This window comes from Ammospiza caudacuta, chromosome 7 (genome assembly GCF_027887145.1).
Source record: "Ammospiza caudacuta isolate bAmmCau1 chromosome 7, bAmmCau1.pri, whole genome shotgun sequence".
Lineage (NCBI taxonomy): Eukaryota > Metazoa > Chordata > Aves > Passeriformes > Passerellidae > Ammospiza > Ammospiza caudacuta.
In genome coordinates, this window is record NC_080599.1 from 12,048,123 (window position 1) to 12,075,187 (window position 27,065).

Here is a 27,065-nt window from a genome sequence, read left to right on the forward strand (position 1 = left end):
TTCTTCGGCTCCGGGAGCCGGAGAGAGCGGCAGCATCGGAAAGGTGAAGAAGGAAGCTGTACAACACTGGGATTGTGTGCGCAGCTTGCCAACTGATAGAAAACAGTACATTACCACTTTCCTGACTTTTCCAATCACATGAATATTCTATAAGAAGCTGTTTTGGACAGCTTTTCTTTTCTTTATGCCAAACACTTGGCAGATCTCCGTGCAACGTCCAGAACACGATGGGAGATGTTTTCTGTGCTCGCGCAGGTTTTCCTTGCCAGACAGAGTGGAAAAGCTTTCTGCTAGCATGTAGACCACAAAAGACGCTAAAGGCGAAGGTACGATGCTCTCCGGAGCTAAGCGCCACTCCCGGGCTTCTTTCGGCAGAAGCGGCGCTAAGAGAGCACTGTGAGCGGTACAATCGTCTTTGCGCGAAGAAGCCGCTTCTTCGGCTCCGGGAGCCGGAGAGAGCGGCATGATCGGAAAGGTGAAGAAGGAAGCTGTACAACACTGGGATTGTGTGCGCAGCTTGCCAACTGATAGAAAACAGTACATTACCACTTTCCTGACTTTTCCAATCACATGAATATTCGAAAAGAAGCTGTTTTGGACAGCTTTCCTTTTCTTCTTGTCAAACACTTGGCAGACCTCCGTGCAACTTCCAGAAGACGATGGGAGGTGTTTTCTGTGCTCGCGCAGGTTTTCCTTGCCAGACAGAGTGGAAAAGCCTTCTGCTAGGATGTAGACCACAAAAGACGCTAAAGGCGAAGGTACGATGCTCTCCGGAGCTAAGCGCCGCTCCCGGGCTTCTTTCGGCAGAAGCCGCGCTAAGAGAGCACTGTGAGCGGTACAATCGTCTTTGCGCGAAGAAGCCGCTTCTTCGGCTCCGGGAGCCGGAGAGAGCGGCACCATCGGAAAGGTGAAGAAGGAAGCTGTACAACACTGGGATTGTGTGCGCAGCTTGCCAACTGATAGAAAACAGTACATTACAACTTTCCTGACTTTTCCAATAACATGAATATTCGATAAGAAGCTGTTTTGGACAGATATTCTTTTCTTTATGCCAAAAACTTGGCCGACCTCCGTGCAACGTGCAGAACACGATGGGAGATGTTTTCTGTGCTCGCGCAGGTTTTCCTTGCCAGACAGAGTGGAAAAGCCTTCTGCTAGGATGTAGACCACAAAAGACGCTAAAGACGCAGGTTCGATGCTCTCCGGAGCTAAGCGCCGCTCCCGGGCTTCTTTCGGCAGAAGCCGCGCTAAGAGAGCACTGTGAGCGGTACAATCGTCTTTGCGCGAAGAAGCCGCTTCTTCGGCTCCGGGAGCCGGAGAGAGCGGCACCATCGGAAAGGTGAAGAAGGAAGCTGTACAACACTGGGATTGTGTGCGCAGCTTGCCAACTGATAGAAAACAGTACATTACAACTTTCCTGACTTTTCCAATAACATGAATATTCGATAAGAAGCTGTTTTGGACAGATATTCTTTTCTTTATGCCAAAAACTTGGCCGACCTCCGTGCAACGTGCAGAACACGATGGGAGATGTTTTCTGTGCTCGCGCAGGTTTTCCTTGCCAGACAGAGTGGAAAAGCTTTCTGCTAGCATGTAGACCACAAAAGACGCTAAAGGCGAAGGTACGATGCTCTCCGGAGCTAAGCGCCGCTCCCGGGCTTCTTTCGGCAGAAGCGGCGCTAAGAGAGCACTGTGAGCGGTACAATCGTCTTTGCGCGAAGAAGCCGCTTCTTCGGCTCCGGGAGCCGGAGAGAGCGGCAGCATCGGAAAGGTGAAGAAGGAAGCTGTACAACACTGGGATTGTGTGCGCAGCTTGCCAACTGATAGAAAACAGTACATTACAACTTTCCTGACTTTTCCAATCACATGAATATTCGATAAGAAGCTGTTTTGGACAGCTTTTCTTTTCTTTATGGCAAACACTTGGCCGACGTCCGTGCAACGTCCAGAACACGATGGGAGATGTTTTCTGTGCTCGCGCAGGTTTTCCTTGCCAGACAGAGTGGAAAAGCCTTCTGCTAGGATGTAGACCACAAAAGACGCTAAAGGCGAAGGTACGATGCTCTCCGGAGCTAAGCGCCGCTCCCGGGCTTCTTTCGGCAGAAGCCGCGCTAAGAGAGCACTGTGAGCGGTACAATCGTCTTTGCGCGAAGAAGCCGCTTCTTCGGCTCCGGGAGCCGGAGAGAGCGGCAGCATCGGAAAGGTGAAGAAGGAAGCTGTACAACACTGGGATTGTGTGCGCAGCTTGCCAACTGATAGAAAACAGTACATTACCACTTTCCTGACTTTTCCAATCACATGAATATTCGATAAGAAGCTGTTTTGGACAGCTTTTCTATTCTTTATGCCAAACACTTGGCAGACCTCCGTGCAACGTCCAGAACACGATGGGAGATGTTTTCTGTGCTCGCGCAGGTTTTCCTTGCCAGACAGAGTGGAAAAGCCTTCTGCTAGGATGTAGACCACAAAAGACGCTAAAGACGAAGTTACGATGCTCTCCGGAGCTAAGCGCCGCTCCCGGGCTTCTTTCGGCAGAAGCCGCGCTAAGAGAGCACTGTGAGCGGTACAATCGTCTTTGCGCGAAGAAGCCGCTTCTTCGGCTCCGGGAGCCGGAGAGAGCGGCAGCATCGGAAAGGTGAAGAAGGAAGCTGTACAACACTGGGATTGTGTGCGCAGCTTGCCAACTGATAGAAAACAGTACATTACCACTTTCCTGACTTTTCCAATCACATGAATATTCGATAAGAAGCTGTTTTGAACCACTTTTCTTTTCTTTATGGCAAACACTTGGCAGACCTCCGTGAAACGTCCAGAACACGATGGGAGATGTTTTCTGTGCTCGCGCAGGTTTTCCTTGCCAGACAGAGTGGAAAAGCTTTCTGCTAGGATGTAGACCACAAAAGACGCTAAAGACGCAGGTTCGATGCTCTCCGGAGCTAAGCGCCGCTCCCGGGCTTCTTTCGGCAGAAGCGGCGCTAAGAGAGCACTGTGAGCGGTACAATCGTCTTTGCGCGAAGAAGCCGCTTCTTCGGCTCCGGGAGCCGGAGAGAGCGGCAGCATCGGAAAGGTGAAGAAGGAAGCTGTACAACACTGGGATTGTGTGCGCAGCTTGCCAACTGATAGAAAACAGTACATTACCACTTTCCTGACTTTTCCAATCACATGAATATTCGAAAAGAAGCTGTTTTGGACAGATTTTCTTTTCTTCTTCTCGAACACTTGGCCGACCTCCGTGCAACGTCCAGAACACGATGGGAGATGTTTTCTGTGGTCGCGCAGGTTTTCCTTGCCAGACAGAGTGGAAAAGGTTTCTGCTAGGATGTAGACCACAAAAGACGCTAAAGACGAAGGTACGATGCTCTCCGGAGTTAAGAGCCGCTCCCGGGCTTCTTTCGGCAGAAGCCGCGCTAAGAGAGCACTGTGAGCGGTACAATCGTCTTTGCGCGAGGAAGCCGCTTCTTCGGCTCCGGGAGCCGGAGAGAGCGGCAGCATCGGAAAGGTGAAGAAGGAAGCTGTACAACACTGGGATTGTGTGCGCAGCTTGCCAACTGATAGAAAACAGTACATTACCACTTTCCTGACTTTTCCAATCACATGAATATTCGATAAGAAGCTCTTTTGGACAGATTTTCTTTTCTTTATGGCAAACACTTGGCAGACCTCCGTGCAACGTCCAGAACACGATGGGAGATGTTTTCTGTGCTCGCGCAGGTTTTCCTTGCCAGACAGAATGGAAAAGCCTTCTGCTAGGATGTGGACCACAAAAGACGCTAAAGACGCAGGTACGATGCTCTCCGGAGCTAAGCGCCGCTCCCGGGCTTCTTTCGGCAGAAGCCGCGCTAAGAGAGCACTGTGAGCGGTACAATCGTCTTTGCGCGAAGAAGCCGCTTCTTCGGCTCCGGGAGCCGGAGAGAGCGGCAGCATCGGAAAGGTGAAGGAGGAAGCTGTACAACACTGGGATTGTGTGCGCAGCTTGCCAACTGATAGAAAACAGTACATTACCACTTTCCTGACTTTTCCAATCACATGAATATTCGATAAGAAGCTGTTTTGGACACCTTTTCTTTTCTTTATGCCAAACACGTGGCCGACCTCCGTGCAACGTCCAGAACACGATGGGAGATGTTTTCTGTGCTCGCGCAGGTTTTCCTTGCCAGACAGAGTGGAAAAGCTTTCTGCTAGCATGTAGACCACAAAAGACGCTAAAGGCGAAGGTACGATGCTCTCCGGAGCTAAGCGCCGCTCCCGGGCTTCTTTCGGCAGAATCGGCGCTAAGAGAGCACTGTGAGCGGTACAATCGTCTTTGCGCGAAGAAGCCGCTTCTTCGGCTCCGGGAGCCGGAGAGAGCGGCAGCATCGGAAAGGTGAAGAAGGAAGCCGTACAACACTGGGATTGTGTGCGCAGCTTGCGAACTGATAGAAAACAGTACATTACCACTTTCCTGACTTTTCCAATCACATGAATATTCGATAAGAAGCTGTTTTGGACAGCTTTTCTTTTCTTTATGCCAAACACTTGGCAGACCTCCGTGCAACGTCCAGAACACGATGGGAGATGTTTTCTGTGCTCGCGCAGGTTTTCCTTGCCAGACAGAGTGGAAAAGCTTTCTGCTAGGATGTAGACCACAAAAGACGCTAAAGACGAAGGTACGATGCTCTCCGGAGCTAAGCGCCGCTCCCGGGCTTCTTTCGGCAGAAGCCGCGCTAAGGGAGCACTGTGAGCGGTACAATCGTCTTTGCGCGAAGAAGCCGCTTCTTCGGCTCCGGGAGCCGGAGAGAGCGGCAGCATCGGAAAGGTGAAGAAGGAAGCTGTACAACACTGGGATTGTGTGCGCAGCTTGCCAACTGATAGAAAACAGTACATTACCACTTTCCTGACTTTTCCAGTCACATGAATATTCAATAAGAAGCTGTTTTGAACCACTTTTCTTTTCTTCTTGTCAAACACTTGGCAGACCTCCGTGCAACGTCCAGAACACGATGGGAGATGTTTTCTGTGCTCGCGCAGGTTTTCCTTGCCAGACAGAGTGGAAAAGCCTTCTGCTAGGATGTAGACCACAAAAGACGCTAAAGGCGAAGGTACGATGCTCTCCGGAGCTAATCGCCGCTCCCGGGCTTCTTTCGGCAGAAGCGGCGCTAAGAGAGCACTGTGAGCGGTACAATCGTCTTTGCGCGAAGAAGCCGCTTCTTCGGCTCCGGGAGCCGGAGAGAGCGGCAGCATCGGAAAGGTGAAGAAGGAAGCTGTACAACACTGGGATTGTGTGCGCAGCTTGCCAACTGATAGAAAACAGTACATTACCACTTTCCTGACTTTTCCAATCACATGAATATTCGATTGGAAGCTGTTTTGGACAGCTTTTCTTTTCTTCTTCTCGAACACTTGGCCGACCTCCGTGCAACGTCCAGAACACGATGGGAGATGTTTTCTGTGCTCGCGCAGGTTTTCCTTGCCAGACAGAGTGGAAAAGCTTTCTGCTAGGATGTAGACCACAAAAGACGCTAAAGACGAAGGTACGATGCTCTCCGGAGCTAAGAGCCGCTCCCGGGCTTCTTTCGGCAGAAGCCGCGCTAAGAGAGCACTGTGAGCGGTACAATCGTCTTTGCGCGAGGAAGCCGCTTCTTCGGCTCCGGGAGCCGGAGAGAGCGGCAGCATCGGAAAGGTGAAGAAGGAAGCTGTACAACACTGGGATTGGGTGCGCAGCTTGCCAACTGATAGAAAACAGTACATTACCACTTTCCTGACTTTTCCAATCACATGAATATTCGAAAAGAAGCTGTTTTGGACAGCTTTCCTTTTCTTCTTGTCAAACACTTGGCAGACCTCCGTGCAACTTCCAGAACACGATGGGAGGTGTTTTCTGTGCTCGCGCAGGTTTTCCTTGCCAGAGAGAGTGGAAAAGCCTTCTGCTAGGATGTAGACCACAAAAGACGCTAAAGGCGAAGGTACGATGCTCTCCGGAGCTAAGCGCCGCTCCCGGGCTTCTTTCGGCAGAAGCGGCGCTAAGAGAGCACTGTGAGCGGTACAATCGTCTTTGCGCGAAGAAGCCGCTTCTTCGGCTCCGGGAGCCGGAGAGAGCGGCATGATCGGAAAGGTGAAGAAGGAAGCTGTACAACACTGGGATTGTGTGCGCAGCTTGCCAACTGATAGAAAACAGTACATTACCACTTTCCTGACTTTTCCAATCACATGAATATTCGATAAGAAGCTGTTTTGGACAGCTTTTCTTTTCTTTATGGCAAACACTTGGCCGACGTCCGTGCAACGTCCAGAACACGATGGGAGATGTTTTCTGTGCTCGCGCAGGTTTTCCTTGCCAGACAGAGTGGAAAAGCCTTCTGCTAGGATGTAGACCACAAAAGACGCTAAAGGCGAAGGTACGATGCTCTCCGGAGCTAAGCGCCGCTCCCGGGCTTCTTTCGGCAGAAGCCGCGCTAAGAGAGCACTGTGAGCGGTACAATCGTCTTTGCGCGAAGAAGCCGCTTCTTCGGCTCCGGGAGCCGGAGAGAGCGGCAGCATCGGAAAGGTGAAGAAGGAAGCTGTACAACACTGGGATTGTGTGCGCAGCTTGCCAACTGATAGAAAACAGTACATTACCACTTTCCTGACTTTTCCAATCACATGAATATTCGATAAGAAGCTGTTTTGGACAGATTTTCTTTTCTTCTTCTCGAACACTTGGCCGACCTCCGTGCAACGTCCAGAACACGATGGGAGATGTTTTCTGTGCTCGCGCAGGTTTTCCTTGCCAGACAGAGTGGAAAAGGTTTCTGCTAGGATGTAGACCACAAAAGACGCTAAAGACGAAGGTACGATGCTCTCCGGAGTTAAGAGCCGCTCCCGGGCTTCTTTCGGCAGAAGCCGCGCTAAGAGAGCACTGTGAGCGGTACAATCGTCTTTGCGCGAGGAAGCCGCTTCTTCGGCTCCGGGAGCCGGAGAGAGCGGCAGCATCGGAAAGGTGAAGAAGGAAGCTGTACAACACTGGGATTGTGTGCGCAGCTTGCCAACTGATAGAAAACAGTACATTACCACTTTCCTGACTTTTCCAATCACATGAATATTCGATAAGAAGCTCTTTTGGACAGATTTTCTTTTCTTTATGGCAAACACTTGGCAGACCTCCGTGCAACGTCCAGAAAACGATGGGAGATGTTTTCTGTGCTCGCGCAGGTTTTCCTTGCCAGACAGAATGGAAAAGCCTTCTGCTAGGATGTGGACCACAAAAGACGCTAAAGACGCAGGTACGATGCTCTCCGGAGCTAAGCGCCGCTCCCGGGCTTCTTTCGGCAGAAGCCGCGCTAAGAGAGCACTGTGAGCGGTACAATCGTCTTTGCGCGAAGAAGCCGCTTCTTCGGCTCCGGGAGCCGGAGAGAGCGGCATGATCGGAAAGGTGAAGAAGGAAGCTGTACAACACTGGGATTGTGTGCGCAGCTTGCCAACTGATAGAAAACAGTACATTACCACTTTCCTGACTTTTCCAATCACATGAATATTCGATAAGAAGCTGTTTTGAACCACTTTTCTTTTCTTTATGGCAAACACTTGGCAGACCTCCGTGAAACGTCCAGAACACGATGGGAGATGTTTTCTGTGCTCGCGCAGGTTTTCCTTGCCAGACAGAGTGGAAAAGCTTTCTGCTAGGATGTAGACCACAAAAGACGCTAAAGACGCAGGTTCGATGCTCTCCGGAGCTAAGCGCCGCTCCCGGGCTTCTTTCGGCAGAAGCGGCGCTAAGAGAGCACTGTGAGCGGTACAATCGTCTTTGCGCGAAGAAGCCGCTTCTTCGGCTCCGGGAGCCGGAGAGAGCGGCAGCATCGGAAAGGTGAAGAAGGAAGCTGTACAACACTGGGATTGTGTGCGCAGCTTGCCAACTGATAGAAAACAGTACATTACCACTTTCCTGACTTTTCCAATCACATGAATATTCGATAAGAAGCTGTTTTGAACCACTTTTCTTTTCTTCTTGTCGAACACTTGGCCGACCTCCGTGCAACGTCCAGAACACGATGGGAGATGTTTTCTGTGGTCGCGCAGGTTTTCCTTGCCAGACAGAGTGGAAAAGGTTTCTGCTAGGATGTAGACCACAAAAGACGCTAAAGACGAAGGTTCGATGCTCTCCGGAGCTAAGCGCCGCTCCCGGGCTTCTTTCGGCAGAAGCCGCGCTAAGAGAGCACTGTGAGCGGTACAATCGTCTTTGCGCGAAGAAGCCGCTTCTTCGGCTCCGGGAGCCGGAGAGAGCGGCAGCATCGGAAAGGTGAAGAAGGAAGCTGTACAACACTGGGATTGTGTGCGCAGCTTGCCAACTGATAGAAAACAGTACATTACCACTTTCCTGACTTTTCCAATCACATGAATATTCGATTGGAAGCTGTTTTGGACAGATTTTCTTTTCTTCTTCTCGAACACTTGGCCGACCTCCGTGCAACGTCCAGAACACGATGGGAGATGTTTTCTGTGCTCGCGCAGGTTTTCCTTGCCAGACAGAGTGGAAAAGGTTTCTGCTAGGATGTAGACCACAAAAGACGCTAAAGACGAAGGTACGATGCTCTCCGGAGTTAAGAGCCGCTCCCGGGCTTCTTTCGGCAGAAGCCGCGCTAAGAGAGCACTGTGAGCGGTACAATCGTCTTTGCGCGAGGAAGCCGCTTCTTCGGCTCCGGGAGCCGGAGAGAGCGGCAGCATCGGAAAGGTGAAGAAGGAAGCTGTACAACACTGGGATTGTGTGCGCAGCTTGCCAACTGATAGAAAACAGTACATTACCACTTTCCTGACTTTTCCAATCACATGAATATTCGATAAGAAGCTGTTTTGGACAGCTTTTCTTTTCTTCTTCTCGAACACTTGGCCGACCTCCGTGCAACGTCCAGAACACGATGGGAGATGTTTTCTGTGCTCGCGCAGGTTTTCCTTGCCAGACAGAGTGGAAAAGCTTTCTGCTAGGATGTAGACCACAAAAGACGCTAAAGACGAAGGTACGATGCTCTCCGGAGCTAAGAGCCGCTCCCGGGCTTCTTTCGGCAGAAGCCGCGCTAAGAGAGCACTGTGAGCGGTACAATCGTCTTTGCGCGAGGAAGCCGCTTCTTCGGCTCCGGGAGCCGGAGAGAGCGGCATGATCGGAAAGGTGAAGAAGGAAGCTGTACAACACTGGGATTGTGTGCGCAGCTTGCCAACTGATAGAAAACAGTACATTACCACTTTCCTGACTTTTCCAATCACATGAATATTCGATAAGAAGCTGTTTTGGACAGCTTTTCTTTTCTTTATGCCAAACACTTGGCAGACCTCCGTGCAACGTCCAGAACTCGATGGGAGATGTTTTCTGTGCTCGCGCAGGTTTTCCTTGCCAGACAGAGTGGAAAAGCTTTCTGCTAGGATGTAGACCACAAAAGACGCTAAAGACGAAGTTACGATGCTCTCCGGAGCTAAGCGCCGCTCCCGGGCTTCTTTCGGCAGAAGCGGCGCTAAGAGAGCACTGTGAGCGGTACAATCGTCTTTGCGCGAAGAAGCCGCTTCTTCGGCTCCGGGAGCCGGAGAGAGCGGCACCATCGGAAAGGTGAAGAAGGAAGCTGTACAACACTGGGATTGTGCGCGCAGCTTGCCAACTGATAGAAAACAGTACATTACCACTTTCCTGACTTTTCCAATCACATGAATATTCGATAAGAAGCTGTTTTGGACAGATTTTCTTTTCTTTATGGCAAACACTTGGCAGACCTCCGTGCAACGTGCAGAACACGATGGGAGATGTTTTCTGTGCTCGCGCAGGTTTTCCTTGCCAGACAGAGTGGAAAAGCCTTCTGCTAGGATGTAGACCACAAAAGACGCTAAAGACGCAGGTACGATGCTCTCCGGGGCTAAGCGCCGCTCCCGGGCTTCTTTCGGCAGAAGCCGCGCTAAGAGAGCACTGTGAGCGGTACAATCTTCTTTGCGCGAAGAAGCCGCTTCTTCGGCTCCGGGAGCCGGAGAGAGCGGCAGCATCGGAAAGGTGAAGAAGGAAGCTGTACAACACTGGGATTGTGTGCGCAGCTTGCCAACTGATAGAAAACAGTACATTACCACATTCCTGACTTTTCCAATCACATGAATATTCGATAAGAAGCTGTTTTGGACAGCTTTTCTTTTCTTTATGGCAAACACTTGGCCGACCTCCGTGCAACGTCCAGAACACGATGGGAGATGTTTTCTGTGCTCGCGCAGGTTTTCCTTGCCAGACAGAGTGGAAAAGCCTTCTGCTAGGATGTAGACCACAAAAGACGCTAAAGGCGAAGGTACGATGCTCTCCGGAGCTAAGCGCCGCTCCCGGGCTTCTTTCGGCAGAAGCGGCGCTAAGAGAGCACTGTGAGCGGTACAATCGTCTTTGCGCGAAGAAGCCGCTTCTTCGGCTCCGGGAGCCGGAGAGAGCGGCAGCATCGGAAAGGTGAAGAAGGAAGCTGTACAACACTGGGATTGTGTGCGCAGCTTGCCAACTGATAGAAAACAGTACATTACCACTTTCCTGTCTTTTCCAATCACATGAATATTCGATAAGAAGCTGTATTGGACAGCTTTTCATTTCTTTATGCCAAACACTTGGCAGACATCCGTGCAACGTCCAGAACACGATGGGAGATGTTTTCTGTGCTCGCGCAGGTTTTCCTTGCCAGACAGAGTGGAAAAGCTTTCTGCTAGGATGTAGACCACAAAAGACGCTAAAGACGCAGGTACGATGCTCTCCGGGGCTAAGCGCCGCTCCCGGGCTTCTTTCGGCAGAAGCCGCGCTAAGAGAGCACTGTGAGCGGTACAATCGTCTTTGCGCGAAGAAGCCGCTTCTTCGGCTCCGGGAGCCGGAGAGAGCGGCAGCATCGGAAAGGTGAAGAAGGAAGCTGTACAACACTGGGATTGTGTGCGCAGCTTGCCAACTGATAGAAAACAGTACATTACCACTTTCCTGACTTTTCCAATCACATGAATATTCTATAAGAAGCTGTTTTGGACAGCTTTTCTTTTCTTTATGCCAAACACTTGGCAGATCTCCGTGCAACGTCCAGAACACGATGGGAGATGTTTTCTGTGCTCGCGCAGGTTTTCCTTGCCAGACAGAGTGGAAAAGCTTTCTGCTAGCATGTAGACCACAAAAGACGCTAAAGGCGAAGGTACGATGCTCTCCGGAGCTAAGCGCCACTCCCGGGCTTCTTTCGGCAGAAGCGGCGCTAAGAGAGCACTGTGAGCGGTACAATCGTCTTTGCGCGAAGAAGCCGCTTCTTCGGCTCCGGGAGCCGGAGAGAGCGGCATGATCGGAAAGGTGAAGAAGGAAGCTGTACAACACTGGGATTGTGTGCGCAGCTTGCCAACTGATAGAAAACAGTACATTACCACTTTCCTGACTTTTCCAATCACATGAATATTCGAAAAGAAGCTGTTTTGGACAGCTTTCCTTTTCTTCTTGTCAAACACTTGGCAGACCTCCGTGCAACTTCCAGAAGACGATGGGAGGTGTTTTCTGTGCTCGCGCAGGTTTTCCTTGCCAGACAGAGTGGAAAAGCCTTCTGCTAGGATGTAGACCACAAAAGACGCTAAAGGCGAAGGTACGATGCTCTCCGGAGCTAAGCGCCGCTCCCGGGCTTCTTTCGGCAGAAGCCGCGCTAAGAGAGCACTGTGAGCGGTACAATCGTCTTTGCGCGAAGAAGCCGCTTCTTCGGCTCCGGGAGCCGGAGAGAGCGGCACCATCGGAAAGGTGAAGAAGGAAGCTGTACAACACTGGGATTGTGTGCGCAGCTTGCCAACTGATAGAAAACAGTACATTACAACTTTCCTGACTTTTCCAATAACATGAATATTCGATAAGAAGCTGTTTTGGACAGATATTCTTTTCTTTATGCCAAAAACTTGGCCGACCTCCGTGCAACGTGCAGAACACGATGGGAGATGTTTTCTGTGCTCGCGCAGGTTTTCCTTGCCAGACAGAGTGGAAAAGCCTTCTGCTAGGATGTAGACCACAAAAGACGCTAAAGACGCAGGTTCGATGCTCTCCGGAGCTAAGCGCCGCTCCCGGGCTTCTTTCGGCAGAAGCGGCGCTAAGAGAGCACTGTGAGCGGTACAATCGTCTTTGCGCGAAGAAGCCGCTTCTTCGGCTCCGGGAGCCGGAGAGAGCGGCAGCATCGGAAAGGTGAAGAAGGAAGCTGTACAACACTGGGATTGTGTGCGCAGCTTGCGAACTGATAGAAAACAGTACATTACCACTTTCCTGACTTTTCCAATCACATGAATATTCGATAAGAAGCTGTTTTGGACAGCTTTTCTTTTCTTTATGCCAAACACTTGGCAGATCTCCGTGCAACGTCCAGAACACGATGGGAGATGTTTTCTGTGCTCGCGCAGGTTTTCCTTGCCAGACAGAGTGGAAAAGCTTTCTGCTAGCATGTAGACCACAAAAGACGCTAAAGGCGAAGGTACGATGCTCTCCGGAGCTAATCGCCGCTCCCGGGCTTCTTTCGGCAGAAGCGGCGCTAAGAGAGCACTGTGAGCGGTACAATCGTCTTTGCGCGAAGAAGCCGCTTCTTCGGCTCCGGGAGCCGGAGAGAGCGGCAGCATCGGAAAGGTGAAGAAGGAAGCTGTACAACACTGGGATTGTGTGCGCAGCTTGCCAACTGATAGAAAACAGTACATTACCACTTTCCTGACTTTTCCAATCACATGAATATTCGAAAAGAAGCTGTTTTGGACAGCTTTCCTTTTCTTCTTGTCAAACACTTGGCAGACCTCCGTGCAACTTCCAGAAGACGATGGGAGGTGTTTTCTGTGCTCGCGCAGGTTTTCCTTGCCAGACAGAGTGGAAAAGCCTTCTGCTAGGATGTAGACCACAAAAGACGCTAAAGGCGAAGGTACGATGCTCTCCGGAGCTAAGCGCCGCTCCCGGGCTTCTTTCGGCAGAAGCGGCGCTAAGAGAGCACTGTGAGCGGTACAATCGTCTTTGCGCGAAGAAGCCGCTTCTTCGGCTCCGGGAGCCGGAGAGAGCGGCAGCATCGGAAAGGTGAAGAAGGAAGCTGTACAACACTGGGATTGTGTGCGCAGCTTGCCAACTGATAGAAAACAGTACATTACAACTTTCCTGACTTTTCCAATCACATGAATATTCGATAAGAAGCTGTTTTGGACAGCTTTTCTTTTCTTTATGGCAAACACTTGGCCGACGTCCGTGCAACGTCCAGAACACGATGGGAGATGTTTTCTGTGCTCGCGCAGGTTTTCCTTGCCAGACAGAGTGGAAAAGCCTTCTGCTAGGATGTAGACCACAAAAGACGCTAAAGGCGAAGGTACGATGCTCTCCGGAGCTAAGCGCCGCTCCCGGGCTTCTTTCGGCAGAAGCCGCGCTAAGAGAGCACTGTGAGCGGTACAATCGTCTTTGCGCGAAGAAGCCGCTTCTTCGGCTCCGGGAGCCGGAGAGAGCGGCAGCATCGGAAAGGTGAAGAAGGAAGCTGTACAACACTGGGATTGTGTGCGCAGCTTGCCAACTGATAGAAAACAGTACATTACCACTTTCCTGACTTTTCCAATCACATGAATATTCGATAAGAAGCTGTTTTGGACAGCTTTTCTATTCTTTATGCCAAACACTTGGCAGACCTCCGTGCAACGTCCAGAACACGATGGGAGATGTTTTCTGTGCTCGCGCAGGTTTTCCTTGCCAGACAGAGTGGAAAAGCCTTCTGCTAGGATGTAGACCACAAAAGACGCTAAAGACGAAGTTACGATGCTCTCCGGAGCTAAGCGCCGCTCCCGGGCTTCTTTCGGCAGAAGCCGCGCTAAGAGAGCACTGTGAGCGGTACAATCGTCTTTGCGCGAAGAAGCCGCTTCTTCGGCTCCGGGAGCCGGAGAGAGCGGCATGATCGGAAAGGTGAAGAAGGAAGCTGTACAACACTGGGATTGTGTGCGCAGCTTGCCAACTGATAGAAAACAGTACATTACCACTTTCCTGACTTTTCCAATCACATGAATATTCGATAAGAAGCTGTTTTGAACCACTTTTCTTTTCTTTATGGCAAACACTTGGCAGACCTCCGTGAAACGTCCAGAACACGATGGGAGATGTTTTCTGTGCTCGCGCAGGTTTTCCTTGCCAGACAGAGTGGAAAAGCTTTCTGCTAGGATGTAGACCACAAAAGACGCTAAAGACGCAGGTTCGATGCTCTCCGGAGCTAAGCGCCGCTCCCGGGCTTCTTTCGGCAGAAGCGGCGCTAAGAGAGCACTGTGAGCGGTACAATCGTCTTTGCGCGAAGAAGCCGCTTCTTCGGCTCCGGGAGCCGGAGAGAGCGGCAGCATCGGAAAGGTGAAGAAGGAAGCTGTACAACACTGGGATTGTGTGCGCAGCTTGCCAACTGATAGAAAACAGTACATTACCACTTTCCTGACTTTTCCAATCACATGAATATTCGAAAAGAAGCTGTTTTGGACAGATTTTCTTTTCTTCTTCTCGAACACTTGGCCGACCTCCGTGCAACGTCCAGAACACGATGGGAGATGTTTTCTGTGGTCGCGCAGGTTTTCCTTGCCAGACAGAGTGGAAAAGGTTTCTGCTAGGATGTAGACCACAAAAGACGCTAAAGACGAAGGTACGATGCTCTCCGGAGTTAAGAGCCGCTCCCGGGCTTCTTTCGGCAGAAGCCGCGCTAAGAGAGCACTGTGAGCGGTACAATCGTCTTTGCGCGAGGAAGCCGCTTCTTCGGCTCCGGGAGCCGGAGAGAGCGGCAGCATCGGAAAGGTGAAGAAGGAAGCTGTACAACACTGGGATTGTGTGCGCAGCTTGCCAACTGATAGAAAACAGTACATTACCACTTTCCTGACTTTTCCAATCACATGAATATTCGATAAGAAGCTCTTTTGGACAGATTTTCTTTTCTTTATGGCAAACACTTGGCAGACCTCCGTGCAACGTCCAGAACACGATGGGAGATGTTTTCTGTGCTCGCGCAGGTTTTCCTTGCCAGACAGAATGGAAAAGCCTTCTGCTAGGATGTGGACCACAAAAGACGCTAAAGACGCAGGTACGATGCTCTCCGGAGCTAAGCGCCGCTCCCGGGCTTCTTTCGGCAGAAGCCGCGCTAAGAGAGCACTGTGAGCGGTACAATCGTCTTTGCGCGAAGAAGCCGCTTCTTCGGCTCCGGGAGCCGGAGAGAGCGGCAGCATCGGAAAGGTGAAGGAGGAAGCTGTACAACACTGGGATTGTGTGCGCAGCTTGCCAACTGATAGAAAACAGTACATTACCACTTTCCTGACTTTTCCAATCACATGAATATTCGATAAGAAGCTGTTTTGGACACCTTTTCTTTTCTTTATGCCAAACACGTGGCCGACCTCCGTGCAACGTCCAGAACACGATGGGAGATGTTTTCTGTGCTCGCGCAGGTTTTCCTTGCCAGACAGAGTGGAAAAGCTTTCTGCTAGCATGTAGACCACAAAAGACGCTAAAGGCGAAGGTACGATGCTCTCCGGAGCTAAGCGCCGCTCCCGGGCTTCTTTCGGCAGAATCGGCGCTAAGAGAGCACTGTGAGCGGTACAATCGTCTTTGCGCGAAGAAGCCGCTTCTTCGGCTCCGGGAGCCGGAGAGAGCGGCAGCATCGGAAAGGTGAAGAAGGAAGCCGTACAACACTGGGATTGTGTGCGCAGCTTGCGAACTGATAGAAAACAGTACATTACCACTTTCCTGACTTTTCCAATCACATGAATATTCGATAAGAAGCTGTTTTGGACAGCTTTTCTTTTCTTTATGCCAAACACTTGGCAGACCTCCGTGCAACGTCCAGAACACGATGGGAGATGTTTTCTGTGCTCGCGCAGGTTTTCCTTGCCAGACAGAGTGGAAAAGCTTTCTGCTAGGATGTAGACCACAAAAGACGCTAAAGACGAAGGTACGATGCTCTCCGGAGCTAAGCGCCGCTCCCGGGCTTCTTTCGGCAGAAGCCGCGCTAAGGGAGCACTGTGAGCGGTACAATCGTCTTTGCGCGAAGAAGCCGCTTCTTCGGCTCCGGGAGCCGGAGAGAGCGGCAGCATCGGAAAGGTGAAGAAGGAAGCTGTACAACACTGGGATTGTGTGCGCAGCTTGCCAACTGATAGAAAACAGTACATTACCACTTTCCTGACTTTTCCAGTCACATGAATATTCAATAAGAAGCTGTTTTGAACCACTTTTCTTTTCTTCTTGTCAAACACTTGGCAGACCTCCGTGCAACGTCCAGAACACGATGGGAGATGTTTTCTGTGCTCGCGCAGGTTTTCCTTGCCAGACAGAGTGGAAAAGCCTTCTGCTAGGATGTAGACCACAAAAGACGCTAAAGGCGAAGGTACGATGCTCTCCGGAGCTAATCGCCGCTCCCGGGCTTCTTTCGGCAGAAGCGGCGCTAAGAGAGCACTGTGAGCGGTACAATCGTCTTTGCGCGAAGAAGCCGCTTCTTCGGCTCCGGGAGCCGGAGAGAGCGGCAGCATCGGAAAGGTGAAGAAGGAAGCTGTACAACACTGGGATTGTGTGCGCAGCTTGCCAACTGATAGAAAACAGTACATTACCACTTTCCTGACTTTTCCAATCACATGAATATTCGATTGGAAGCTGTTTTGGACAGCTTTTCTTTTCTTCTTCTCGAACACTTGGCCGACCTCCGTGCAACGTCCAGAACACGATGGGAGATGTTTTCTGTGCTCGCGCAGGTTTTCCTTGCCAGACAGAGTGGAAAAGGTTTCTGCTAGGATGTAGACCACAAAAGACGCTAAAGACGAAGGTACGATGCTCTCCGGAGTTAAGAGCCGCTCCCGGGCTTCTTTCGGCAGAAGCCGCGCTAAGAGAGCACTGTGAGCGGTACAATCGTCTTTGCGCGAGGAAGCCGCTTCTTCGGCTCCGGGAGCCGGAGAGAGCGGCAGCATCGGAAAGGTGAAGAAGGAAGCTGTACAACACTGGGATTGTGTGCGCAGCTTGCCAACTGATAGAAAACAGTACATTACCACTTTCCTGACTTTTCCAATCACATGAATATTCGATAAGAAGCTCTTTTGGACAGATTTTCTTTTCTTTATGGCAAACACTTGGCAGACCTCCGTGCAACGTCCAGAAAACGATGGGAGATGTTTTCTGTGCTCGCGCAGGTTTTCCTTGCCAGACAGAATGGAAAAGCCTTCTGCTAGGATGTGGACCACAAAAGACGCTAAAGACGCAGGTACGATGCTCTCCGGAGCTAAGCGCCGCTCCCGGGCTTCTTTCGGCAGAAGCCGCGCTAAGAGAGCACTGTGAGCGGTACAATCGTCTTTGCGCGAAGAAGCCGCTTCTTCGGCTCCGGGAGCCGGAGAGAGCGGCAGCATCGGAAAGGTGAAGGAGGAAGCTGTACAACACTGGGATTGTGTGCGCAGCTTGCCAACTGATAGAAAACAGTACATTACCACTTTCCTGACTTTTCCAATCACATGAATATTCGATAAGAAGCTGTTTTGGACACCTTTTCTTTTCTTTATGCCAAACACGTGGCCGACCTCCGTGCAACGTCCAGAACACGATGGGAGATGTTTTCTGTGCTCGCGCAGGTTTTCCTTGCCAGACAGAGTGGAAAAGCTTTCTGCTAGCATGTAGACCACAAAAGACGCTAAAGGCGAAGGTACGATGCTCTCCGGAGCTAAGCGCCGCTCCCGGGCTTCTTTCGGCAGAATCGGCGCTAAGAGAGCACTGTGAGCGGTACAATCGTCTTTGCGCGAAGAAGCCGCTTCTTCGGCTCCGGGAGCCGGAGAGAGCGGCAGCATCGGAAAGGTGAAGAAGGAAGCCGTACAACACTGGGATTGTGTGCGCAGCTTGCCAACTGATAGAAAACAGTACATTACCACTTTCCTGACTTTTCCAATCACATGAATATTCGATAAGAAGCTGTTTTGGACAGCTTTTCTTTTCTTTATGCCAAACACTTGGCAGACCTCCGTGCAACGTCCAGAACACGATGGGAGATGTTTTCTGTGCTCGCGCAGGTTTTCCTTGCCAGACAGAGTGGAAAAGCTTTCTGCTAGGATGTAGACCACAAAAGACGCTAAAGACGAAGTTACGATGCTCTCCGGAGCTAAGCGCCGCTCCCGGGCTTCTTTCGGCAGAAGCCGCGCTAAGGGAGCACTGTGAGCGGTACAATCGTCTTTGCGCGAAGAAGCCGCTTCTTCGGCTCCGGGAGCCGGAGAGAGCGGCAGCATCGGAAAGGTGAAGAAGGAAGCTGTACAACACTGGGATTGTGTGCGCAGCTTGCCAACTGATAGAAAACAGTACATTACCACTTTCCTGACTTTTCCAGTCACATGAATATTCAATAAGAAGCTGTTTTGAACCACTTTTCTTTTCTTCTTGTCAAACACTTGGCAGACCTCCGTGAAACGTCCAGAACACGATGGGAGATGTTTTCTGTGCTCGCGCAGGTTTTCCTTGCCAGACAGAGTGGAAAAGCTTTCTGCTAGGATGTAGACCACAAAAGACGCTAAAGACGCAGGTTCGATGCTCTCCGGAGCTAAGCGCCGCTCCCGGGCTTCTTTCGGCAGAAGCCGCGCTAAGAGAGCACTGTGAGCGGTACAATCGTCTTTGCGCGAAGAAGCCGCTTCTTCGGCTCCGGGAGCCGGAGAGAGCGGCAGCATCGGAAAGGTGAAGAAGGAAGCTGTACAACACTGGGATTGTGTGCGCAGCTTGCCAACTGATAGAAAACAGTACATTACCACTTTCCTGACTTTTCCAATCACATGAATATTCGATAAGAAGCTGTTTTGGACAGATTTTCTTTTCTTCTTCTCGAACACTTGGCCGACCTCCGTGCAACGTCCAGAACACGATGGGAGATGTTTTCTGTGCTCGCGCAGGTTTTCCTTGCCAGACAGAGTGGAAAAGCTTTCTGCTAGGATGTAGACCACAAAAGACGCTAAAGACGAAGGTACGATGCTCTCCGGAGTTAAGAGCCGCTCCCGGGCTTCTTTCGGCAGAAGCCGCGCTAAGAGAGCACTGTGAGCGGTACAATCGTCTTTGCGCGAGGAAGCCGCTTCTTCGGCTCCGGGAGCCGGAGAGAGCGGCAGCATCGGAAAGGTGAAGAAGGAAGCTGTACAACACTGGGATTGTGTGCGCAGCTTGCCAACTGATAGAAAACAGTACATTACCACTTTCCTGACTTTTCCAATCACATGAATATTCGATAAGAAGCTCTTTTGGACAGATTTTCTTTTCTTTATGGCAAACACTTGGCAGACCTCCGTGCAACGTCCAGAACACGATGGGAGATGTTTTCTGTGCTCGCGCAGGTTTTCCTTGCCAGACAGAGTGGAAAAGCCTTCTGCTAGGATGTAGACCACAAAAGACGCTAAAGGCGAAGGTACGATGCTCTCCGGAGCTAAGCGCCGCTCCCGGGCTTCTTTCGGCAGAAGCCGCGCTAAGAGAGCACTGTGAGCGGTACAATCGTCTTTGCGCGAAGAAGCCGCTTCTTCGGCTCCGGGAGCCGGAGAGAGCGGCAGCATCGGAAAGGTGAAGAAGGAAGCTGTACAACACTGGGATTGTGTGCGCAGCTTGCCAACTGATAGAAAACAGTACATTACCACTTTCCTGAGTTTTCCAATCACATGAATATTCGATAAGAAGCTGTTTTGGACAGCTTTTCTATTCTTTATGCCAAACACTTGGCAGACCTCCGTGCAACGTCCAGAACACGATGGGAGATGTTTTCTGTGCTCCCGCAGGTTTTCCTTGCCAGACAGAGTGGAAAAGCCTTCTGCTAGGATGTAGACCACAAAAGACGCTAAAGACGAAGTTACGATGCTCTCCGGAGCTAAGCGCCGCTCCCGGGCTTCTTTCGGCAGAAGCCGCGCTAAGAGAGCACTGTGAGCGGTACAATCGTCTTTGCGCGAAGAAGCCGCTTCTTCGGCTCCGGGAGCCGGAGAGAGCGGCATGATCGGAAAGGTGAAGAAGGAAGCTGTACAACACTGGGATTGTGTGCGCAGCTTGCCAACTGATAGAAAACAGTACATTACCACTTTCCTGACTTTTCCAATCACATGAATATTCGATAAGAAGCTGTTTTGAACCACTTTTCTTTTCTTCTTGTCAAACACTTGACAGACCTCCGTGAAACGTCCAGAACACGATGGGAGATGTTTTCTGTGCTCGCGCAGGTTTTCCTTGCCAGACAGAGTGGAAAAGCTTTCTGCTAGGATGTAGACCACAAAAGACGCTAAAGACGCAGGTTCGATGCTCTCCGGAGCTAAGCGCCGCTCCCGGGCTTCTTTCGGCAGAAGCGGCGCTAAGAGAGCACTGTGAGCGGTACAATCGTCTTTGCGCGAAGAAGCCGCTTCTTCGGCTCCGGGAGCCGGAGAGAGCGGCAGCATCGGAAAGGTGAAGAAGGAAGCTGTACAACACTGGGATTGTGTGCGCAGCTTGCCAACTGATAGAAAACAGTACATTACCACTTTCCTGACTTTTCCAATCACATGAATATTCGATAAGAAGCTGTTTTGGACAGATTTTCTTTTCTTCTTCTCGAACACTTGGCCGACCTCCGTGCAACGTCCAGAACACGATGGGAGATGTTTTCTGTGCTCGCGCAGGTTTTCCTTGCCAGACAGAGTGGAAAAGGTTTCTGCTAGGATGTAGACCACAAAAGACGCTAAAGACGAAGGTACGATGCTCTCCGGAGTTAAGAGCCGCTCCCGGGCTTCTTTCGGCAGAAGCCGCGCTAAGAGAGCACTGTGAGCGGTACAATCGTCTTTGCGCGAGGAAGCCGCTTCTTCGGCTCCGGGAGCCGGAGAGAGCGGCAGCATCGGAAAGGTGAAGAAGGAAGCTGTACAACACTGGGATTGTGTGCGCAGCTTGCCAACTGATAGAAAACAGTACATTACCACTTTCCTGACTTTTCCAATCACATGAATATTCGATAAGAAGCTCTTTTGGACAGATTTTCTTTTCTTTATGGCAAACACTTGGCAGACCTCCGTGCAACGTCCAGAAAACGATGGGAGATGTTTTCTGTGCTCGCGCAGGTTTTCCTTGCCAGACAGAATGGAAAAGCCTTCTGCTAGGATGTGGACCACAAAAGACGCTAAAGACGCAGGTACGATGCTCTCCGGAGCTAAGCGCCGCTCCCGGGCTTCTTTCGGCAGAAGCCGCGCTAAGAGAGCACTGTGAGCGGTACAATCGTCTTTGCGCGAAGAAGCCGCTTCTTCGGCTCCGGGAGCCGGAGAGAGCGGCAGCATCGGAAAGGTGAAGGAGGAAGCTGTACAACACTGGGATTGTGTGCGCAGCTTGCCAACTGATAGAAAACAGTACATTACCACTTTCCTGACTTTTCCAATCACATGAATATTCGATAAGAAGCTGTTTTGGACACCTTTTCTTTTCTTTATGCCAAACACGTGGCCGACCTCCGTGCAACGTCCAGAACACGATGGGAGATGTTTTCTGTGCTCGCGCAGGTTTTCCTTGCCAGACAGAGTGGAAAAGCTTTCTGCTAGCATGTAGACCACAAAAGACGCTAAAGGCGAAGGTACGATGCTCTCCGGAGCTAAGCGCCGCTCCCGGGCTTCTTTCGGCAGAATCGGCGCTAAGAGAGCACTGTGAGCGGTACAATCGTCTTTGCGCGAAGAAGCCGCTTCTTCGGCTCCGGGAGCCGGAGAGAGCGGCAGCATCGGAAAGGTGAAGAAGGAAGCCGTACAACACTGGGATTGTGTGCGCAGCTTGCGAACTGATAGAAAACAGTACATTACCACTTTCCTGACTTTTCCAATCACATGAATATTCGATAAGAAGCTGTTTTGGACAGCTTTTCTTTTCTTTATGCCAAACACTTGGCAGACCTCCGTGCAACGTCCAGAACACGATGGGAGATGTTTTCTGTGCTCGCGCAGGTTTTCCTTGCCAGACAGAGTGGAAAAGCTTTCTGCTAGGATGTAGACCACAAAAGACGCTAAAGACGAAGTTACGATGCTCTCCGGAGCTAAGCGCCGCTCCCGGGCTTCTTTCGGCAGAAGCCGCGCTAAGGGAGCACTGTGAGCGGTACAATTGTCTTTGCGCGAAGAAGCCGCTTCTTCGGCTCCGGGAGCCGGAGAGAGCGGCAGCATCGGAAAGGTGAAGAAGGAAGCTGTACAACACTGGGATTGTGTGCGCAGCTTGCCAACTGATAGAAAACAGTACATTACCACTTTCCTGACTTTTCCAGTCACATGAATATTCAATAAGAAGCTGTTTTGAACCACTTTTCTTTTCTTCTTGTCAAACACTTGGCAGACCTCCGTGAAACGTCCAGAACACGATGGGAGATGTTTTCTGTGCTCGCGCAGGTTTTCCTTGCCAGACAGAGTGGAAAAGCTTTCTGCTAGGATGTAGACCACAAAAGACGCTAAAGACGAAGGGACGATGCTCTCCGGAGCTAAGCGCCGCTCCCGGGCTTCTTTCGGCAGAAGCCGCGCTAAGAGAGCACTGTGAGCGGTACAATCGTCTTTGCGCGAAGAAGCCGCTTCTTCGGCTCCGGGAGCCGGAGAGAGCGGCAGCATCGGAAAGGTGAAGAAGGAAGCTGTACAACACTGGGATTGTGTGCGCAGCTTGCCAACTGATAGAAAACAGTACATTACCACTTTCCTGACTTTTCCAATCACATGAATATTCGATAAGAAGCTGTTTTGGACAGATTTTCTTTTCTTCTTCTCGAACACTTGGCCGACCTCCGTGCAACGTCCAGAACACGATGGGAGATGTTTTCTGTGCTCGCGCAGGTTTTCCTTGCCAGACAGAGTGGAAAAGCTTTCTGCTAGGATGTAGACCACAAAAGACGCTAAAGACGAAGGTACGATGCTCTCCGGAGTTAAGAGCCGCTCCCGGGCTTCTTTCGGCAGAAGCCGCGCTAAGAGAGCACTGTGAGCGGTACAATCGTCTTTGCGCGAGGAAGCCGCTTCTTCGGCTCCGGGAGCCGGAGAGAGCGGCAGCATCGGAAAGGTGAAGAAGGAAGCTGTACAACACTGGGATTGTGTGCGCAGCTTGCCAACTGATAGAAAACAGTACATTACCACTTTCCTGACTTTTCCAATCACATGAATATTCGATAAGAAGCTCTTTTGGACAGATTTTCTTTTCTTTATGGCAAACACTTGGCAGACCTCCGTGCAACGTCCAGAAAACGATGGGAGATGTTTTCTGTGCTCGCGCAGGTTTTCCTTGCCAGACAGAGTGGAAAAGCCTTCTGCTAGGATGTAGACCACAAAAGACGCTAAAGACGCAGTTACGATGCTCTCCGGAGCTAAGCGCCGCTCCCGGGCTTCTTTCGGCAGAAGCCGCGCTAAGAGAGCACTGTGAGCGGTACAATCGTCTTTGCGCGAAGAAGCCGCTTCTTCGGCTCCGGGAGCCGGAGAGAGCGGCATGATCGGAAAGGTGAAGAAGGAAGCTGTACAACACTGGGATTGTGTGCGCAGCTTGCCAACTGATAGAAAACAGTACATTACCACTTTCCTGACTTTTCCAATCACATGAATATTCGATAAGAAGCTGTTTTGGACAGATTTTCTTTTCTTTATGCCAAACACTTGGCAGACCTCCGTGCAACGTCCAGAACACGATGGGAGATGTTTTCTGTGCTCGCGCAGGTTTTCCTTGCCAGACAGAGTGGAAAAGCCTTCTGCTAGGATGTAGACCACAAAAGACGCTAAAGACGAAGTTACGATGCTCTCCGGAGCTAAGCGCCGCTCCCGGGCTTCTTTCGGCAGAAGCCGCGCTAAGAGAGCACTGTGAGCGGTACAATCGTCTTTGCGCGAAGAAGCCGCTTCTTCGGCTCCGGGAGCCGGAGAGAGCGGCATGATCGGAAAGGTGAAGAAGGAAGCTGTACAACACTGGGATTGTGTGCGCAGCTTGCCAACTGATAGAAAACAGTACATTACCACTTTCCTGACTTTTCCAATCACATGAATATTCGATAAGAAGCTGTTTTGAACCACTTTTCTTTTCTTCTTGTCAAACACTTGGCAGACCTCCGTGAAACGTCCAGAACACGATGGGAGATGTTTTCTGTGCTCGCGCAGGTTTTCCTTGCCAGACAGAGTGGAAAAGCTTTCTGCTAGGATGTTTACCACAAAAGACGCTAAAGACGCAGGTTCGATGCTCTCCGGAGCTAAGCGCCGCTCCCGGGCTTCTTTCGGCAGAAGCGGCGCTAAGAGAGCACTGTGAGCGGTACAATCGTCTTTGCGCGAAGAAGCCGCTTCTTCGGCTCCGGGAGCCGGAGAGAGCGGCAGCATCGGAAAGGTGAAGAAGGAAGCTGTACAACACTGGGATTGTGTGCGCAGCTTGCCAACTGATAGAAAACAGTACATTACCACTTTCCTGACTTTTCCAATCACATGAATATTCGATAAGAAGCTGTATTGGACAGCTTTTCATTTCTTTATGCCAAACACTTGGCAGATCTCCGTGCAACGTCCAGAACACGATGGGAGATGTTTTCTGTGCTCGCGCAGGTTTTCCTTGCCAGACAGAGTGGAAAAGCTTTCTGCTAGGATGTAGACCACAAAAGACGCTAAAGGCGAAGGTACGATGCTCTCCGGAGCTAAGCGCCGCTCCCGGGCTTCTTTCGGCAGAAGCCGCGCTAAGAGAGCACTGTGAGCGGTACAATCGTCTTTGCGCGAAGAAGCCGCTTCTTCGGCTCCGGGAGCCGGAGAGAGCGGCAGCATCGGAAAGGTGAAGAAGGAAGCTGTACAACACTGGGATTGTGTGCGCAGCTTGCCAACTGATAGAAAACAGTACATTACCACTTTCCTGACTTTTCCAATCACATGAATATTCGATAAGAAGCTGTTTTGGACGAATTTCTTTTCTTCTTCTCGAACTCTTGGCCGACCTCCGTGCAACGTCCAGAACACGATGGGAGATGTTTTCTGTGCTCGCGCAGGTTTCCTTGCCAGACAGAGTGGAAAAGGTTTCTGCTAGGATGTAGACCACAAAAGACGCTAAAGACGAAGGTACGATGCTCTCCGGAGCTAAGCGCCGCTCCCGGGCTTCTTTCGGCAGAAGCGGCGCTAAGAGAGCACTGTGAGCGGTACAATCGTCTTTGCGCGAAGAAGCCGCTTCTTCGGCTCCGGGAGCCGGAGAGAGCGGCAGCATCGGAAAGATGAAGAAGGAAGCTGTACAACACTGGGATTGTGTGCGCAGCTTGCCAACTGATAGAAAACAGTACATTACCACTTTCCTGACTTTTCCAATCACATGAATATTCGATAAGAAGCTGTTTTGGACAGATTTTCTTTTCTTTATGCCAAACACTTGGCAGACCTCCGTGCAACTTCCAGAACACGATGGGAGGTGTTTTCTGTGCTCGCGCAGGTTTTCCTTGCCAGACAGAGTGGAAAAGCCTTCTGCTAGGATGTAGACCACAAAAGACGCTAAAGGCGAAGGTACGATGCTCTCCGGAGCTAAGCGCCGCTCCCGGGCTTCTTTCGGCAGAAGCCGCGCTAAGAGAGCACTGTGAGCGGTACAATCGTCTTTGCGCGAAGAAGCCGCTTCTTCGGCTCCGGGAGCCGGAGAGAGCGGCAGCATCGGAAAGGTGAAGAAGGAAGCTGTACAACACTGGGATTGTGTGCGCAGCTTGCCAACTGATAGAAAACAGTACATTACAACTTTCCTGACTTTTCCAATAACATGAATATTCGATAAGAAGCTGTTTTGGACAGATTTTCTTTTCTTTATGCCAAACACTTGGCAGACCTCCGTGCAACGTCCAGAACACGATGGGAGATGTTTTCTGTGCTCGCGCAGGTTTTCCTTGCCAGACAGAGTGGAAAAGCCTTCTGCTAGGATGTAGACCACAAAAGACGCTAAAGACGCAGGTACGATGCTCTCCGGGGCTAAGCGCCGCTCCCGGGCTTCTTTCGGCAGAAGCCGCGCTAAGAGAGCACTGTGAGCGGTAGAATCGTCTTTGCGCGAAGAAGCCGCTTCTTCGGCTCCGGGAGCCGGAGAGAGCGGCAGCATCGGAAAGGTGAAGAAGGAAGCTGTACAACACTGGGATTGTGTGCGCAGCTTGCCAACTGATAGAAAACAGTACATTACCACATTCCTGACTTTTCCAATCACATGAATATTCGATAAGAAGCTGTTTTGGACAGCTTTTCTTTTCTTTATGGCAAACACTTGGCCGACCTCCGTGCAACGTCCAGAACACGATGGGAGATGTTTTCTGTGCTCGCGCAGGTTTTCCTTGCCAGACAGAGTGGAAAAGCCTTCTGCTAGGATGTAGACCACAAAAGACGCTAAAGGCGAAGGTACGATGCTCTCCGGAGCTAAGCGCCGCTCCCGGGCTTCTTTCGGCAGAAGCCGCGCTAAGAGAGCACTGTGAGCGGTACAATCGTCTTTGCGCGAAGAAGCCGCTTCTTCGGCTCCGGGAGCCGGAGAGAGCGGCATGATCGGAAAGGTGAAGAAGGAAGCTGTACAACACTGGGATTGTGTGCGCAGCTTGCCAACTGATAGAAAACAGTACATTACCACTTTCCTGACTTTTCCAATCACATGAATATTCGATAAGAAGCTGTTTTGGACAGCTTTCCTTTTCTTTATGCCAAACACTTGGCAGACCTCCGTGCAACGTCCAGAACACGATGGGAGATGTTTTCTGTGCTCGCGCAGGTTTTCCTTGCCAGACAGAGTGGAAAAGCCTTCTGCTAGGATGTAGACCACAAAAGACGCTAAAGACGAAGTTACGATGCTCTCCGGAGCTAAGCGCCGCTCCCGGGCTTCTTTCGGCAGAAGCGGCGCTAAGAGAGCACTGTGAGCGGTACAATCGTCTTTGCGCGAAGAAGCCGCTTCTTCGGCTCCGGGAGCCGGAGAGAGCGGCAGCATCGGAAAGGTGAAGAAGGAAGCTGTACAACACTGGGATTGTGTGCGCAGCTTGCCAACTGATAGAAAACAGTACCTTACCACTTTCCTGACTTTTCCAATCACATGAATATTCGATAAGAAGCTGTATTGGACAGCTTTTCATTTCTTTATGCCAAACACTTGGCAGACATCCGTGCAACGTCCAGAACACGATGGGAGATGTTTTCTGTGCTCGCGCAGGTTTTCCTTGCCAGACAGAGTGGAAAAG